General features: G+C 39.5%; 1 protein-coding gene across 4 annotated transcripts in view; it reads left to right on the top strand.

Annotated features, from left to right (window-relative positions):
* The window catches only part of bsna (bassoon presynaptic cytomatrix protein a), a 184,465-nt gene extending 172,665 nt beyond the window's left edge, over window positions 1-11,800 (top strand). For all 4 annotated transcript variants that reach the window (XM_037771811.1, XM_037771814.1, XM_037771810.1 and 1 more), the window contains 2 exons: window positions 516-609; window positions 7,082-11,800. The gene's annotated coding sequence lies outside the window, so the exon portion shown is untranslated. The remainder of the gene's footprint in view (window positions 1-515; window positions 610-7,081) is intronic.
* Window positions 11,801-14,618: the final 2,818 nt, after the last annotated feature.

Genomic DNA, 14,618 nt, shown 5'->3' with positions numbered 1-14,618 from the left:
ACTAATTACCTCACCATCAACCAGCAGAGCTGATCATTACAATCAGCTGTTGCAGTGGTTCAACTGCATGTTTGGTTGCAACAGAAAATGTTGAGCCTTTGCCAAGAATCAAGTTCAATAGAGAGGCGAAGTCCCGCCCCTTGGATCTTGACATGAACGCTACCGACAAATCAAGAAACTAAATGAACAGAGCATAATTTTAGTGACCAAAATGAATGGTGCGTTCGGGTGACCATCATTAACATGTTAAGGAAAGCACCAAGAAGTTACCCACAAAAAAATGTGTACAGTAAATGGGGAACCGTGGCAAGCTCCATGATGGCAAAGTATCGTACAGTTTGGACCTTTAACTTAAAAATATTCATATAACTTTATGCAACACTTCAACAGTGTATCCTGTGGGTACATTGGGATACAGTGGATATTATGTCTGGTCCAGTAATGTCCAACTATGTATCAGGATGTTTCTATTAATTCAAATGTCTGGTCTGAAATGCTGCTGCTTCCTCTTGCAGCCAACAAGGACTGGAATCCTCTGGATGCTTCATGTCTCAGGCCTGAGCACACACTGGCAGAGAGAACATGCTGCTCTCTCTGGCAGGTCAGACAGTAAGTCACTTTAACTTTTCCCCGACGATATATTTTTTAAACCACACTGCAAAACTTTCCCACTGAGTAAAATTCTAAACATTTACTTTGTAGTTTAACGTAAAAACACTGCAAAAAAAAAAACATCACAAATTATTCAGAAATATTAAAGGTTCCCTGTGGAGTTTTGTAAACTCAACTTTGAAAATGTTTTATGAGGAAACGAAATGTATTCAACACATTTGTTAGATACACACAATGCATTTGTGAGTAACACTGAATGTAAATATAACTTTTGTTTGTTTACAAGAAAACTCCGCAGGGCGTCTTTAAAAAAATATATATATATATCCGAGCAACATTAATCAAACCCTTAAGAGACAAATCCTGTACACTTGAGCAGGAAAGTACAATTTTGATTTACTTATCACTTTGTCTTCAGGACAATTGTACATCTGTAATTCTCCATCTTCATATCTTCATCTTTGTCATGTGGAGACGAGCTGTCTGTGCCGCTTGTTCCTGCAGCTCAGTCTGAAGCCAGTTTTGTCGCTGCTTCTGTGTTTTTGCAGCTGTTGTGTTGTGGCCTGCTCCTGAAAATCACTGGCATCTGGGTAGTGTGAGTTTAAAAGCCTGCAGTCAGCTCGACCAGAAATAAATCAGCAAGTCATTCTTGTTCCAAAAGCATGCCGGTGATTAATGAGCCGCTGTCTGATTTGAACCTATTAGAGTAAATTGACAATGAAACATCAAACAGAGAGGATCACAATCAGGCTTGTAGCTCATTTTGCCTCTTGATGAAACAAAGAATCAAGGAAAACGCCGCTCGGAAATTAAACTAAACTGACATCAATGTCTTTAATCGGCATTCAGTGTGACACACACTGAGCCTAACAAACTGAGAAGTCTCTCACAACACCTGATGTGTTTCCTTTTGTTCTGTGATATCATTGCACATTGGTGTCTTTTAAAATCTAAAAATGTTCAAGGTTTATTTAGATGTTTATTCATCTTCACATTGATAACAGCTTCACTGAAGTCACAATTATTTCTCTGGTGTGACGAACACCTAAAAACCTCACAACCTAAATATAAACCAGTGAGACAAAACTGTAAATGTGTATTATATTATTATTTATTATATATTGAAACACTTTTAAAAACTCTCCTACATAGTTTTGCTTCATGCCAACTTAGTCAGGTTGTGCTCGAGTATTGGCTATAAATAGCTGTTGAAGAAAAAGGTAACGCCGTACCGTTCTCAGAACATTTTCCCACGTGATCTGACGTAGGTTTCTGCATGATGACGCTGCTACATAAACAGTATATATACATCTTTAAAGTCGGTGTATTAATGTTACATACAGTAACTTAGAGGCCAGTCGGCATGCTCCCAGTTTGGAGAAGCCGACAGGAGTAGCGGCACAGAAACTGAGCAAGGTATTGCTGTGGACACCACGTTAGTTCAGATCCGAAAGTCACACAATAACACAAACAAACTAACCGATCGATGCAGCGGCAGACCAGCAACTCCCGTGTTCTGGTAAGTAAAATGACTGTTTTTGTGAATGGAGTCTGGTGGCTTTGAACACAGCGATAAAACGGTTTCAGTTCCCCGTCGGAAAGGGCTGTCTGATGGTAAGGTAGAAAAGCAGAGAAAATATTCTAAATATAGCGTACACTTAAACTGATGTAGATGTTTTTTAGGTGGCTAGGAGCTGCTTTATCTCGCCATCAGACAGCCCTTTCCGACGGGGAACCGACACCGTTATATGGCTCTCTTCAAAGCCACCAGACTCCATTGAATAAAACAGTAATTTTACTCTGCAGAACATGGGAGTATACATACAACCCCACTTCAAAAATTCCAAACTATCCCTTTCAGTTATTTCCAAACACAGCACAACTAACTTTGACTAGCGTTCACTTTATTCATAACCTTATTGATTAGCTTCGATTAGCTTACTTTGGTAACCTACAACACTGCTTTTTTACAACGGCTGAGTGGGCGTTTCCATTTGAAAAAAAAAAAAACAGAACACAGATGGACCCGCCCTTTAATGTGTGTTACAAATACAGGATTTGTTGCATAAAGTTTCAGAAGTAGAGGTTCAACGTATCACACATTTTTTCCTTTGAATATGACTGAAAAATGTGTTGTATTTAAAGTCAACTATTCAAGTCACGGTTTTGCTAGCATAGTTTTGCTGGCAACATTAGTTCACTTACTACCTTGGTAATCATCAAATAGTAATCATGCATTATTCGCCGAGAATGGATTTTGCAGGGAAGTAAATAAAATACGTCGACAGTGAATGTTTTGCAGACAAGGTTTGAGCTGTAAACTCAATTCCTGGCATGGCTCTGATAAAGAGTGCAGATGTGTTTTGTGTGAAAATAGAAGCAAAATCTGTTACATGCTTCTTTTTGTTCATTGAAAGTACAGTACAGTGTTTTTCTTGGTGCAGTGGGTATTGAAGCTTTTGATGCACCATGGGGGGAAGAGCAGGCACTGATGTTGCAGCTTTATTTCAGAGCGTGCACAGTGTTGCATATGTGCCATAAAAGATAATGTACCGAGCCTGGACTCTGCGTGTTTCTGTGTGCTGTGCAGCCATGCGCTGACTAACTGCCTCATGTGACCCTCTCTCCTCCCACACTTCACCGCTGGTGTCAAACATCACTGCTTCTTTCTTTTGCTCTCGTTTTCTCTCCTCTCTCTCTCTCTCTGTCAGGAAGGTTCTCACTTTCTCATTCTCTTTCTCTCACTGCACGACTTGTCTTGTTTCTTCTATCACTGTAAGGATCTCCCCCTTTTTTGTTCTGCCTCTGACATTTCTACTTTCATCCCCCATAAAGAAGAAATGTCTTGCTCTCTCAACTCCATTCTGTCTCTGTGTTTTTTTGGTACGCTATGTGGCCAAAAGTATCTGGACGCCCGAACGTTACACACACAAATGCGATGGTTGAACATCTCATTGTTATCAGAATAGCCTCCGCTCCTCTTTTGGAGCCTGGCTGCAGGGATTTGCTCCCATTCAGCCACAAGAGTATTAGTGAGGTTGGCCATTGATGTCAGCCTGGCTCACAGTCAACCTTCCAGTTCAGCCCTGAGGTGTTGGACGGGGTTGAGGTCAGAACTCGGTGCAAATCAGTCAACTTCTTTCACACCAACTGGGAAAACTGGACCACACTTTGTGCACAGGGAAATCGTCATGTTGAAACCAGAAAGGGCGTTCCCCAAACTGTTGCCAGAACATTGGAAACACACTGCTGGCTAAAATATCCTCATATGCTGTAGCTTAAAAAAATCCCTTAACTGGAACTACGAGAGGCAAATTGACACATGTTCTTTTAAACAGACTCATGACAGTTGTGGAAAGTTAAAGTTATATCTGCGCGACTACTTCACTCAGAGCAGCTGTCAATCATGACGTCTCAGCCCCTTTTTTATAGCATTAAATAACAAATTGAAACCAAATTTGTACGAAAAATGAACATATCCAGGATATCAGCATGATAAGAACTAACTAAAATGACAGAATTTATTTGACGTGTACTTTGATTTTTTTAGTTTGGCACATGTCCCATCCACTTACATGGAGGGGGCGGGCTTTATGACTATTGAGAGGCAAAGTCCCGCCCCTTCCGGTGTCCCCCATGGGACTTTATTTTAGAAAAAATATGAACAGTAGTCAACGGCGAGAGACAAATGTTTTTTATTAAATCACACATATGTTTGTCAATTTAAAAAATAATTTTTCAAGTCAAGAAAGTCGCAGTTTGTCGTAGTATCATTTCGTTTTGTGTGAAACTGCTCAGTGAACTACATCTCTCGTCTCACACAATATACGTCACCAACACTAGCTAGTTAGCTAACTTAGCTATGTTCCACGCACAAATGAAACGTTATCGTACCTGATGTGTTTTATCCAGCGACTCCTGGTCTTTTTATCAAACGGGAAGCGAATGAACGATCAGACCCGTTGCTGGTGTGAGTACATCCAGTACGAAACACACAGGCATCGTAGCTTCAGAGAGAGAGACGTCACTTATACGACTTTTTTATGTGTGTAGTCTTTTTAATTACGTATTTTCACAGTCTTATACTTTTTACAACAAACTGAGACTTTCTTGACTTCCAAAATTATCTTTTAAATTGACAAACACCAGATGTGTGATTCATGGCGCAATTCAAACGGGATAAAAAAAAATAATAATCTCTCGCCGTTCATATTTTTATCAAAATATGAACGGCACTGAAAGGGGCGGGACTTTGCCTCTCTATACTGCAGCCAGCCATCAGGGGGTGATCAAGATGTTTTAGCTTCACTTTTGGGGAGCTGTCATGTCATCCATCTTTATATACAGTCTACGGTCCATATGCTGCGTGTCCTTTTGGCCATGTAGTGTTTTTTTCCCCCTCCATCTCTTTGTCCAGTGAGTCAGCTAGCTGTTTGTTGTGTACCGGCCCTTTGGGGGCCTGTGTTCACTGGAACAGATTAAGCCTGCTGCTGGGCAACATGTAAATATACAGCATGTTTGGAGCAGTTAATCTGAGTCAGGCACAGTGGGAGAGAAAACCAGAAGGCAGTGATTCTAAAAAAGATGCATACAGTGTATATTCATTTGGGAAACACACTGGACCTACCAGTCAATAGGATTATAGACTCCCAAAGCTTCAGAAGTATGACACCTTATTTGGAATGAAATAGTACATTTACAGATGTTATTCACACACATACATAAATCTCCTATTGTTTGAAACACACAAAAATGACAAAATGAGTCACTCTGTGTTCGTACCAGAAAGTTTTACAGGTGAATTTAAAGGTGATTTGCAGGACTCAGGGTTGAAACACATCGTCAGAGACGCTGGAGGCCACAGTGGCCACAGGTGTGCTAGTGTCTGGGGCACACAGGTGTTTTGCATTGGGCTAATTACTGCAGTGTCTATATATACCCTGAAGAGCTCTCTCGTTCTGTTTGCCCTGTTAGCCCGAGGCAGGGAAACGGTTTATGACCAAAGAGAGCGTGTGCAGCTCCCAGTTTGCAGAATAAATAATAGCTAAACAAATATTAAGACAAAGAACACAAACTAGTTTGCACAATGAGAAGGCCTCTACCTTGGAGCTGTGAAGCAAATATGAAGTGCCATATTACACAAGCAACTTCCCTTCCTGTGTTATTTCAGGCAGCGGCGTAACATGCACCCTTCCCATTGTATCGACAGGTGCTGTGTCAGCACAGGCTGACATGGTGTCTGGGGATGTTAGGAACATCTCTCCTGCTGCTGCTTGGTACAGCTGGTTCATGCTGGAAATACTCACTAAAAAACATGTGCTGCAAAACATTTAGGGTAAAATTGTCCTGTGATAGATAAATGAAATATATGTGTTCAGCAAGAACCCTTTACTGCACTAATGTGCTTTGAATGCAATGTGGATAAAACTACTGGGTTATTACTCCCTTTTTATATTTAATGAAAACTCAAGAGAAGGGATGGTTTTGTTTTGCCAAAACTTGATTTAAATATGTCCAAGCTTTTCATGCGGGGTACATAAGTCCAGTTACCTTTTGACTTATTAAAGACAAATATTTAATGAGCTGGATGACTGAGAGCCTTCGTGTACAGTATATATAATGTAGATCAGCAGGATATTTCCTAGGCTTATCCACCATCTAGTGGCCAACCTCATTTTTACAGCATTACAGCTCTACACAGCAATCACCTTCATTTGAGTAGAGAGGCTCCCTGTGTGTCTGCCATTCAAATAAATGACCCCAAACTAAATTCCTTGACTACAGATGACTTAGAAGCAGCTTTAAAACACAAGACAACTGGTCAAAATTAGACTCTGAGTACAGAATCAGATCATTGATTTTGACTATTGTGTAATCTCCCCTGTCCTGCCTATGATATTATATTCTATAGTGTGTGTTGCCATTGATTGAATAGGTTTAGGCCCAATGCATTATCATCTTCAAATGGTTAGTGCACACACATTGTTCATTTATTGAACTCCTGTGTTGAAATAGAGATTTTCTATATAACTATCAATCAAGGAATCTCTCTCTGTCTTCCTGTACGTCTTTTGCATAATTTCGAGAACCGTTCATCCGATCAACTTCACACTTGGTGGGTGTTTTGCTGGGGACCCAAAGGGAGAGCTTTGTTGAATTTGGTGCAATTTGGACAGGTGGACACATTCAGTATTTATAAACTTTGAATAAACAAGTGAATGGCGTTGCGTTTGTTGCTCTTTATACTTCTGTTTCATGATTACATGGATTACATACGAATAGATTTTGTGGGATATATACAAATTATAATGTATTACTTTATAGCTAGGAATGGTGTATGAGAAGAGCTTGACTATTGTTACAGTAATCTAAAAGTATCTTTATGAACATATCAAACATTCAGAGGCATGTCATCAAGGGTTGTGTTCAATAGTTTTGACTAAATTACCTTTTTTTTTATTTTTCCCAGATCATGCCAAGCCAACATCCATCTTTAGAAGAACTATCCAGCGTCCCCAGCCAAAGAGTCTCCACCAAACTACCGCGGACCCTAGAACCAACCTGTAGCAGTTAAACACATCTCCGCCCCTTCATTACAAAAGATCAACTGGCAGCCAAAAACGACAGCAAAATTCAAAGAAAGTTTTTTTGTTTTTGCTGCTCCTCCTTCATGCCAGTAGAGGGAGCTCTCACCGGAGATCTACATAGCCGTTGAAGACGAGTAGAACCACCTCCGCCCTCCATGTGGATTTTACACTGCATCTTCGATGGAAGGAAATAAAAGAGTGGTGCAATTCTACTCCTATACGCTGACGACGCCACCGTTTATATGAGAGCTGCTTAACAGGAAATGGTAGATTTACCACGGGCATGGTGGCATGCTAGGATCCTTGGTTTCACAGTCCTGTGCTCAAACTAGGAATAACAACAAACCAGCCCTCTCTCCTCTTTTCTATCTCTTCTCAAAGTAAAAAAAAAAAAAAGAGTGGGGAAAATGGAATAAAACTTTGCTAACAGGTTTTTCTGGTACAAAAGACCTCTTGTTACATCACCTGGTCGGAAATGGAAATGTCATGTTGAATGAATAAGACAACGCTAACGACGTAGCCGCGTGTCGGCTCGCGTTTCTTTCCACGGTTTGTTTCTATCTACATTCCAGATTGGAACTGTTAAAACCTTTTTGCTCCCCCTCGTCCTCACCTCTCTGCGTTTCTTGAATGCTGATTCTTCTTTATTTCGAAATCCCCGCCCAACGATCCTCAACTTGCCATGTCTTTAAAGAAGTGTATAGTGGATAAAAATAAATGTAGGAATTTGGAATGCATGGAACTTTATATCCAAGACCTTACACTGTTCATCATTACTTAACAGAGGCCATAAAGACACTGGGAAACACATCTTTTAGCTAGACGACGTAAACAATAACAAAGAAGAGAGATTTCCGGAGCAACACACAGGAATCGGGCCACAGGAATAAGAGGAGCCTTTTGTTATTTTAAGGGGAAAAAAATAGATTTGGAGTGAAGCCGTATATGTGGTTGGGTTGTTTTTCAGCCATTACAAAGCCATTAAGACAACATTTACCTGCAGTGCTTGTGGTGATGGGGTTTCTCCAACATGCTCCACAACATTTGGCTCTCAGATATTTCTCATGTTGTTGTTGGTGGTGATCATTTCTTGTGTTTCATTTTTTTTCTAATTTATTTTTATTTATTGCCTGGTTCTTATGTTGCAGGTTACCAATATCGCCTTAATCATTCTTAAATATTTTATTTTGAAGTAAAAACTGGCATGTTTTTTTATTACAACCTGTAAACATATTTTCATCACACCCTTTTTTATGTAGTAATATCAGCTGGAACACTGGCCACAGTGAGATTAATTTTTATTTTTGATAATTGTTTGTGATATTATTTTTTCTTTTATTTATGTTTTGTATTGTTTTGTTACCTTCATCATGCCCCCCTGTCAATTTTCTGACTCTTATTTATTATCAATACTTATAAAAGCAATAGAGTAAGAAAGTAAAGAGCACAATTGTGTCATTTTAAAAGTTGGAGGAATAGAAACGTGTTGCCTCCGTTTGTCTTACTTACCACTGATGTACCGCTAAAGTCTGACTTAAACGTACCACCAAACGTACTCTAATATTGTACTACTGCTGTACTAATACATCAGAGAGCAGGAGCTCACCTGTAAACAAAGAGTTCGGTACCACCCCAGATCTTCTCCTCCAACCAACATGTCTTCAATCAGCCAGTCAGTGGATCGGAGTGATACGCTGCTTGTATTAGCCAGCTGGAGTCTGATGTGAAAGCACTGCAGGGCAGCAGAGAGGCACTGAAAAGCAGACCAGTCACACATAAGCGGCAGAACTGGACTTGACGTCGTCACCTGCGGGGGTTTGGGTTTCAACGTGACTCTTCTGACCCTCCAAGATGGATGTTTATTGGGAGCCCCGCCAAGCTCCTTACACATCAGTGTGTATCAGCATGTGTCTTCACTCTGTCAAATGTGCACAGCACACGTGAAAGCACACTCGAGAAATGGTGTCAAAAAAGAAAAAAAAATCAGCACTCAATGTGACTGAGGAACCAAAAACAACACTTGGTTGTGTCACGAAGTCACTCGCCTTTTTTTAACTTTTCATTTTCTATCGTGGTGGCGTCCAGACCTGTAACCCGACCCCCGAAAACCTCTCTCTCAGACTGTCAGTTGTCATGGAAACTTCTCAGGTCAGTGTTCTCCCTGCTGTTGCTCCTGCAGTGCATTGTGGGATCTGCGGTTCGGTACTCAAAACGTACTCTTGTCGGGCCAAAACATTGCGAGGCCTTCAGCAAAACCAACGAACCAACCAACTTACTGCTGTATATTGTCTGTGTGAACGCTCGCTGGGTAAACTTCGCATGCCACCCGGCGCAGAAAAACCTCGAAGTCACCTCTATATTGTTCTGTTCCTAATGTTTGTATGTATGTGTGTGGGGGTCTGTATGCGTGTATTTAACGACCATCATCCAATGTGGAAAAGAAAAGAAAAAAAACACGAGTTCAACCACAACAAATATGGTGGGCAGAAGAGGCGACCTCTCATCTCCAGTCCTTCTATGCAATGAATCATATTTGGGAAAAAAAAAAAAAAGCAGAAACACGAGGAGGAAAAAGGGAAGTGAAAATACACGAATGGGAGAAATCACATTGTTTATCACACCTGAGTTGTTCTAATATCATTCCCTCATAGATCCAAATAAGGAGATTCTGTGAGTTTGTTTGTGTATAATATAGGTCACCGGTAAGTTAGGAAATAATAAGAAGGGTCTTTGTATTACTTGTGTTTAACCTGGCACCGGGTTCAGGATCCCTTCTCATCTCCTAATGGGAGTTCCTGCCAAAGGGTCTCTCTCTAAAGATGTGTTCATGACAGCTGGGAAATGGCATTAAGAGCTGAGAGGACGAGTAAAGCGACGGCAGTGTTGCTGCCAGAGATGCACCTGTTTTCAGTTAAGGAGTTTCTTTATTTGCCATAAAAATACAATTCTTCACCGTCACAAGAAAATGTCAAAGGTCAATCAGTAATTCCTGTTGAAACTAGTCTGTTTTAAAGGAAAACCGCATAAAGATGAACCTAAAATGTTCATGAGCAATAACCCCAAAGGAAAAATAGTCCATTTGCTGTTCCAATCAGTGATATTAGAGAAGTATTTCCAAGAGAAAACAAGAAAATAAAATACATTTAAAATGGTGCAGTTAGCGGAAGCACTTAAAGATCCCAGTTGTCATGGCGGCATCGTCGGCTATCTTGTTTTGTTTTGCTTCAAGCAAGGGGTTAACGGAGTATACAGCAACGTTGTCCAGAGATTTATATAGACAAAGATAAAGATTTATATAAATATAGACTATATACAGTATATATATATATAGAGAGAGAGAGAGAGAGGGAGATTTCATTATATTCCCTAACGTGGGTTCTGTCTGCTCAGGTGTGAAGAAGGAAAGCTCCTCTTTATTTATTTTATTTATTTATTTATGTATTTATTTTGATGACCGTATATTGTTGTTTTGCAGAGAGAGAGAGAAGTATTTAAAGAATATTTAAACACAAAGCCAGTTCAAATACGACTATATATACATATTATAGACAATAACACACAATTTATAGATTATATTTGACTAAAAATACTGTGGCTGTAGGCTACTAGTGAAGTACTATTCAAGGTAAATTGAATTAACTGGTGTGAGTTTATGTTAAAGGTGCACTGCCACGACACACTGGAGATTTATGAGCTAAATACACTGTGGAACGTAAAGAAACTGCAAATTCATCTGTCTTTTTTAATTTGCAGCATGCTGTGAAAATGATTAAGAAGCTATTAATGAAAATACAGATTTTGAAAAGAGGTGGTTAAAACATCCTTTAACTCCTTTACAACTCCTACACTTTATTTGAAATCACTGAAACTGTGTAAAAGAAGTCAGTATATATTTTTTTGTGAAACATTTACGAGATGATTTATCTATGTAAGAATTTATTTTATCATACCGAGAGAGGGGATTGAAAGCTGGCTGAGAGCGAAGAGAGAGATTTAGGTTTACAATGAAATAAATATACAGACAGATGTCTATAGATCTATATATATCTATCGCTGGACTGCACAACCAATATCTGAATCTGAAAAATCTTTTCCATTGAAGTTATGTTTTTTGAGTCTGTCTAACCAGAAAAATGTCATCCTGTTTATTTTATCACAGAAAATCAGATTGTTGGCTGTTTAAAATGTCATTTTCTGGTAATGTGCTGATTGATTGTTTTGATTCCAGAGGTTTCCCTCGGCCCTACTTTACTTTACGTACAAGATTAGAGGTCATAATGCTTGTGGGTATTTTCTGCCTCTATAGAGTTAAATTCAACTGCAGGATTAAGAGTCTGATTATTCTGGTTCTGTTTGGATCTGTTTGGACAAAACAGCACCGAGCCTTCCCACGTACACTGCCACCAGATCAGTGACTTCACCACGGACGCTTAAAGAATTAGTGTCAAAGTAAATAATATGAGAGAGAGTTTAAAGTGACCCAAATTAATACCGACTTCCTCTATTGTATGTCGTATGTTTTTGGAAGTTTGTATAAAAAAAAAAAAAGAAAAACTAAAATGTTCAATAAAATGTTCCTCAATCACTTTTGCCTCAGGAAAGCACACACACTAAATGCAGCATCGCAACGGAGATGTTCAAATAGACATTAGAAAAATAATGAGTGCATTCATGCAGGCGCAATAAGTATGATTTATTTTAAACACTTTATGGCACAGATGTGATCTTCCCAAGGCTGCTGAGAGGGATTCGGTAATATTTGAATGAGCCATGATGACATACGTAACAAGATCTGTGTCAAAATGTGTAAAAGAAATGTCAGATTTTTTGCTCCTGTGTGAATATAGCCACTGAAGGTGAGTTAAATATGCACAGCAGCAAGGGCTTTTATACTACAATACTGGTCTCTGAAGAAAGCCATCCTGTTACTGCCCTCTAGCCAGTCGTGGTCTCTGTCTATACTCTGCATGGTGTCTGTCTATATCCTGGAGCGCAGCAAGGTCAGACCACAGCAATCACCGGTGGGCAAAATCACCAAGCCACAGTCTGTGTTTTTCAGAAGCAGAAAATGTCGAAATAATAGAAGATAAAACCTTTAAGAGTTTTGTTCCAAATCAACATGTTAAGAAATTTGAATTGAGATTTGCTCGGGAACAGATTCTTTAAAGGAACAGTGTGTAGCTTTTAGGGGGATCTATCGGCAGAAATATAATATTAATATATTTAGTGTCTAATCACCTGATAATAAGAATCATTGTGTTTTTGTTACATTAGAATGATCCGTTTATATCTACATACAGTGGGGAGCCATGTTTTTATCTGTTTAAAATTTACCTTAAAGGGAGATTTGTTAAGTATTTAATTCTCTTATCAACATGGGAGTGGGCAAATATGCTGCTTTATGCAAATGTATGTATATATTTATTATTGGAAATCAATTAACAACACAAAACAATGACAGATATTGTCCAGAAACCATCACAGGTACTGCATTTAGCATAACAAATATGTTCAAATCACAACATTGATTGTGATTATAAAGTGGGCATGTCTGTAAAGGGGAGACTCGTGGGTACCCATAGAACCCATTTTCATTTGCATATCTTGAGGTCAGAGGTCAAGAGACCCCTTTGAAAAGGGACACGACAGTTTTTCCTCACCAAAATTTAGCGCAAGTTTGGAGCGTTATTTAACCGCATTTGCAATAAGCTAGTATGAAATGGTTGGTACCAACGGATTCCTATGAATTCATATGATGCCGGTATCTTCACTCTAGCTATAAAACTGAGCCCGCTACAACCAAGTTGCGTTAATGCGTTAAAGAAACTAGTGGTGTTGAAACGAATTTGCGTTAACACGTTATTATCGTGTTAACTTTGACTGCCCTACTTTTAGTGCTTGGGCCGGACTCGATAACATTACTCTCTCCCGTCTCTCTCTCTCTTGCTTCACCACTCACCTCCCACGCACACACATTACTTTACGCAAATGGCTCTAGAGAGGGACATTCGCGTTTTCGCGTCGTCAACCGTAGCTCTCCAACACGGGAGAGGCTTCAGTTGGTTGTAATCTCCTCACCTCACCACTAGATACGGCCAAATCCTACACACTGCTCCTTCAAGCCCCCCCAAAAAAACTATTTTTTTCTAAATATTAGGAGCTAAAATTCAGTGTTTTGGAACAAAACTCTTGTATCAATAAGTTTGCAATAGGACACAAAGGGTCAGATTTCCAGACATGCAACCAAAAGCTTCCATCAGATCTGTGTTTAAAATCTTGACTCGTCTTTGAATCCGACATCAAGAGTCTCAGCAATAAGGTTGCATTTACACGTCATACAGTCAGTCTGAGGTTTGACCCTTTGTGGCACTGATCTGGTATCAGAATTAGGTGTTTTTCTGACTATACAGCCATGAAAAGGAGACGCCACAAAGAGCTAAAAAGAGAATGCTTTTGGGAAAGCCGGACTGTGTGTGTTTGTGTGTTCTCAACCAAAAAAGGTAGCATACAGTGCTTGTACAGTACATAGTGTAGGAACCGTCACCACTGCTCTTGCTGTCGGTCGTGCAGACAGTCGACGTATAGCAGGACCGGAGAAAGATTTTAGAACACAAAAAAATATAAATATATATATATAAATATATAGAAAGTAAATGTTTCATAGGTGAGAGGTTGTAAAAAAAGAGAGCAAAACAGAAACAGTCCATCTTTTCACTGTAAAACCATCAGGGAGCGTTTATTCATCTTTCACCTGTAATGAATCATCAAAAGTAAAAATTACAAGTGCATGACCTGGACACCGAACCTAACCCCCCCTCCACCTACTATCCCTTGACCTTTTGAACCTCTTTGACCTCCCACCTCACGGGCTGCCATCTTTTTTTCCAGTGTAAATACCAGATGAGAAAGTCCGCTTTGAACAAACAAACATGTAAATGATCCATGAAGGACATGTTTCTGTACATGTAAATCTCAAAACATGCTAACACACACATGCACACAGGCGTGAGTGAGGCCTTTGCACACCACACAGCGACACAAGCTGGAGCGTATGCAAGCCTGAACCTCCGTGCCCAAACTGTGTGTGTGTATTAAAAAACAACAAAAACCTAAATACAACAAACTAAGAGCAGTTGTTGATTTGAATAATAAATGACAAAAATCGCATTGTGTACGTATGTGGCTGGCTCGTGCGGACTGTTTAAGACTCATTAAAATTGTATTCGGATATAAGAAAAAAATAATAAAAAACATATTGGTCTGTGTAGAGTTTCTATACATGTTGTGTTTGTAAAATGAGATGACATCAAAAACAAAAAACAAAAAAACGGGAAAAATATTCTGGCTTCCATGTAATTTTTTTGGGAGATGGAGATGAAGAGGGAGAGATGAATCGGACAATGGTGTAAAAAAAGAAAG

The sequence above is a fragment of the Sebastes umbrosus genome, chromosome 6 (assembly GCF_015220745.1).
Source record: "Sebastes umbrosus isolate fSebUmb1 chromosome 6, fSebUmb1.pri, whole genome shotgun sequence".
NCBI lineage: Eukaryota > Metazoa > Chordata > Actinopteri > Perciformes > Sebastidae > Sebastes > Sebastes umbrosus.
The sequence above is the reverse complement of the archived record's forward strand: the minus strand, read 5'-3'. Positions and strand labels throughout refer to the sequence as shown.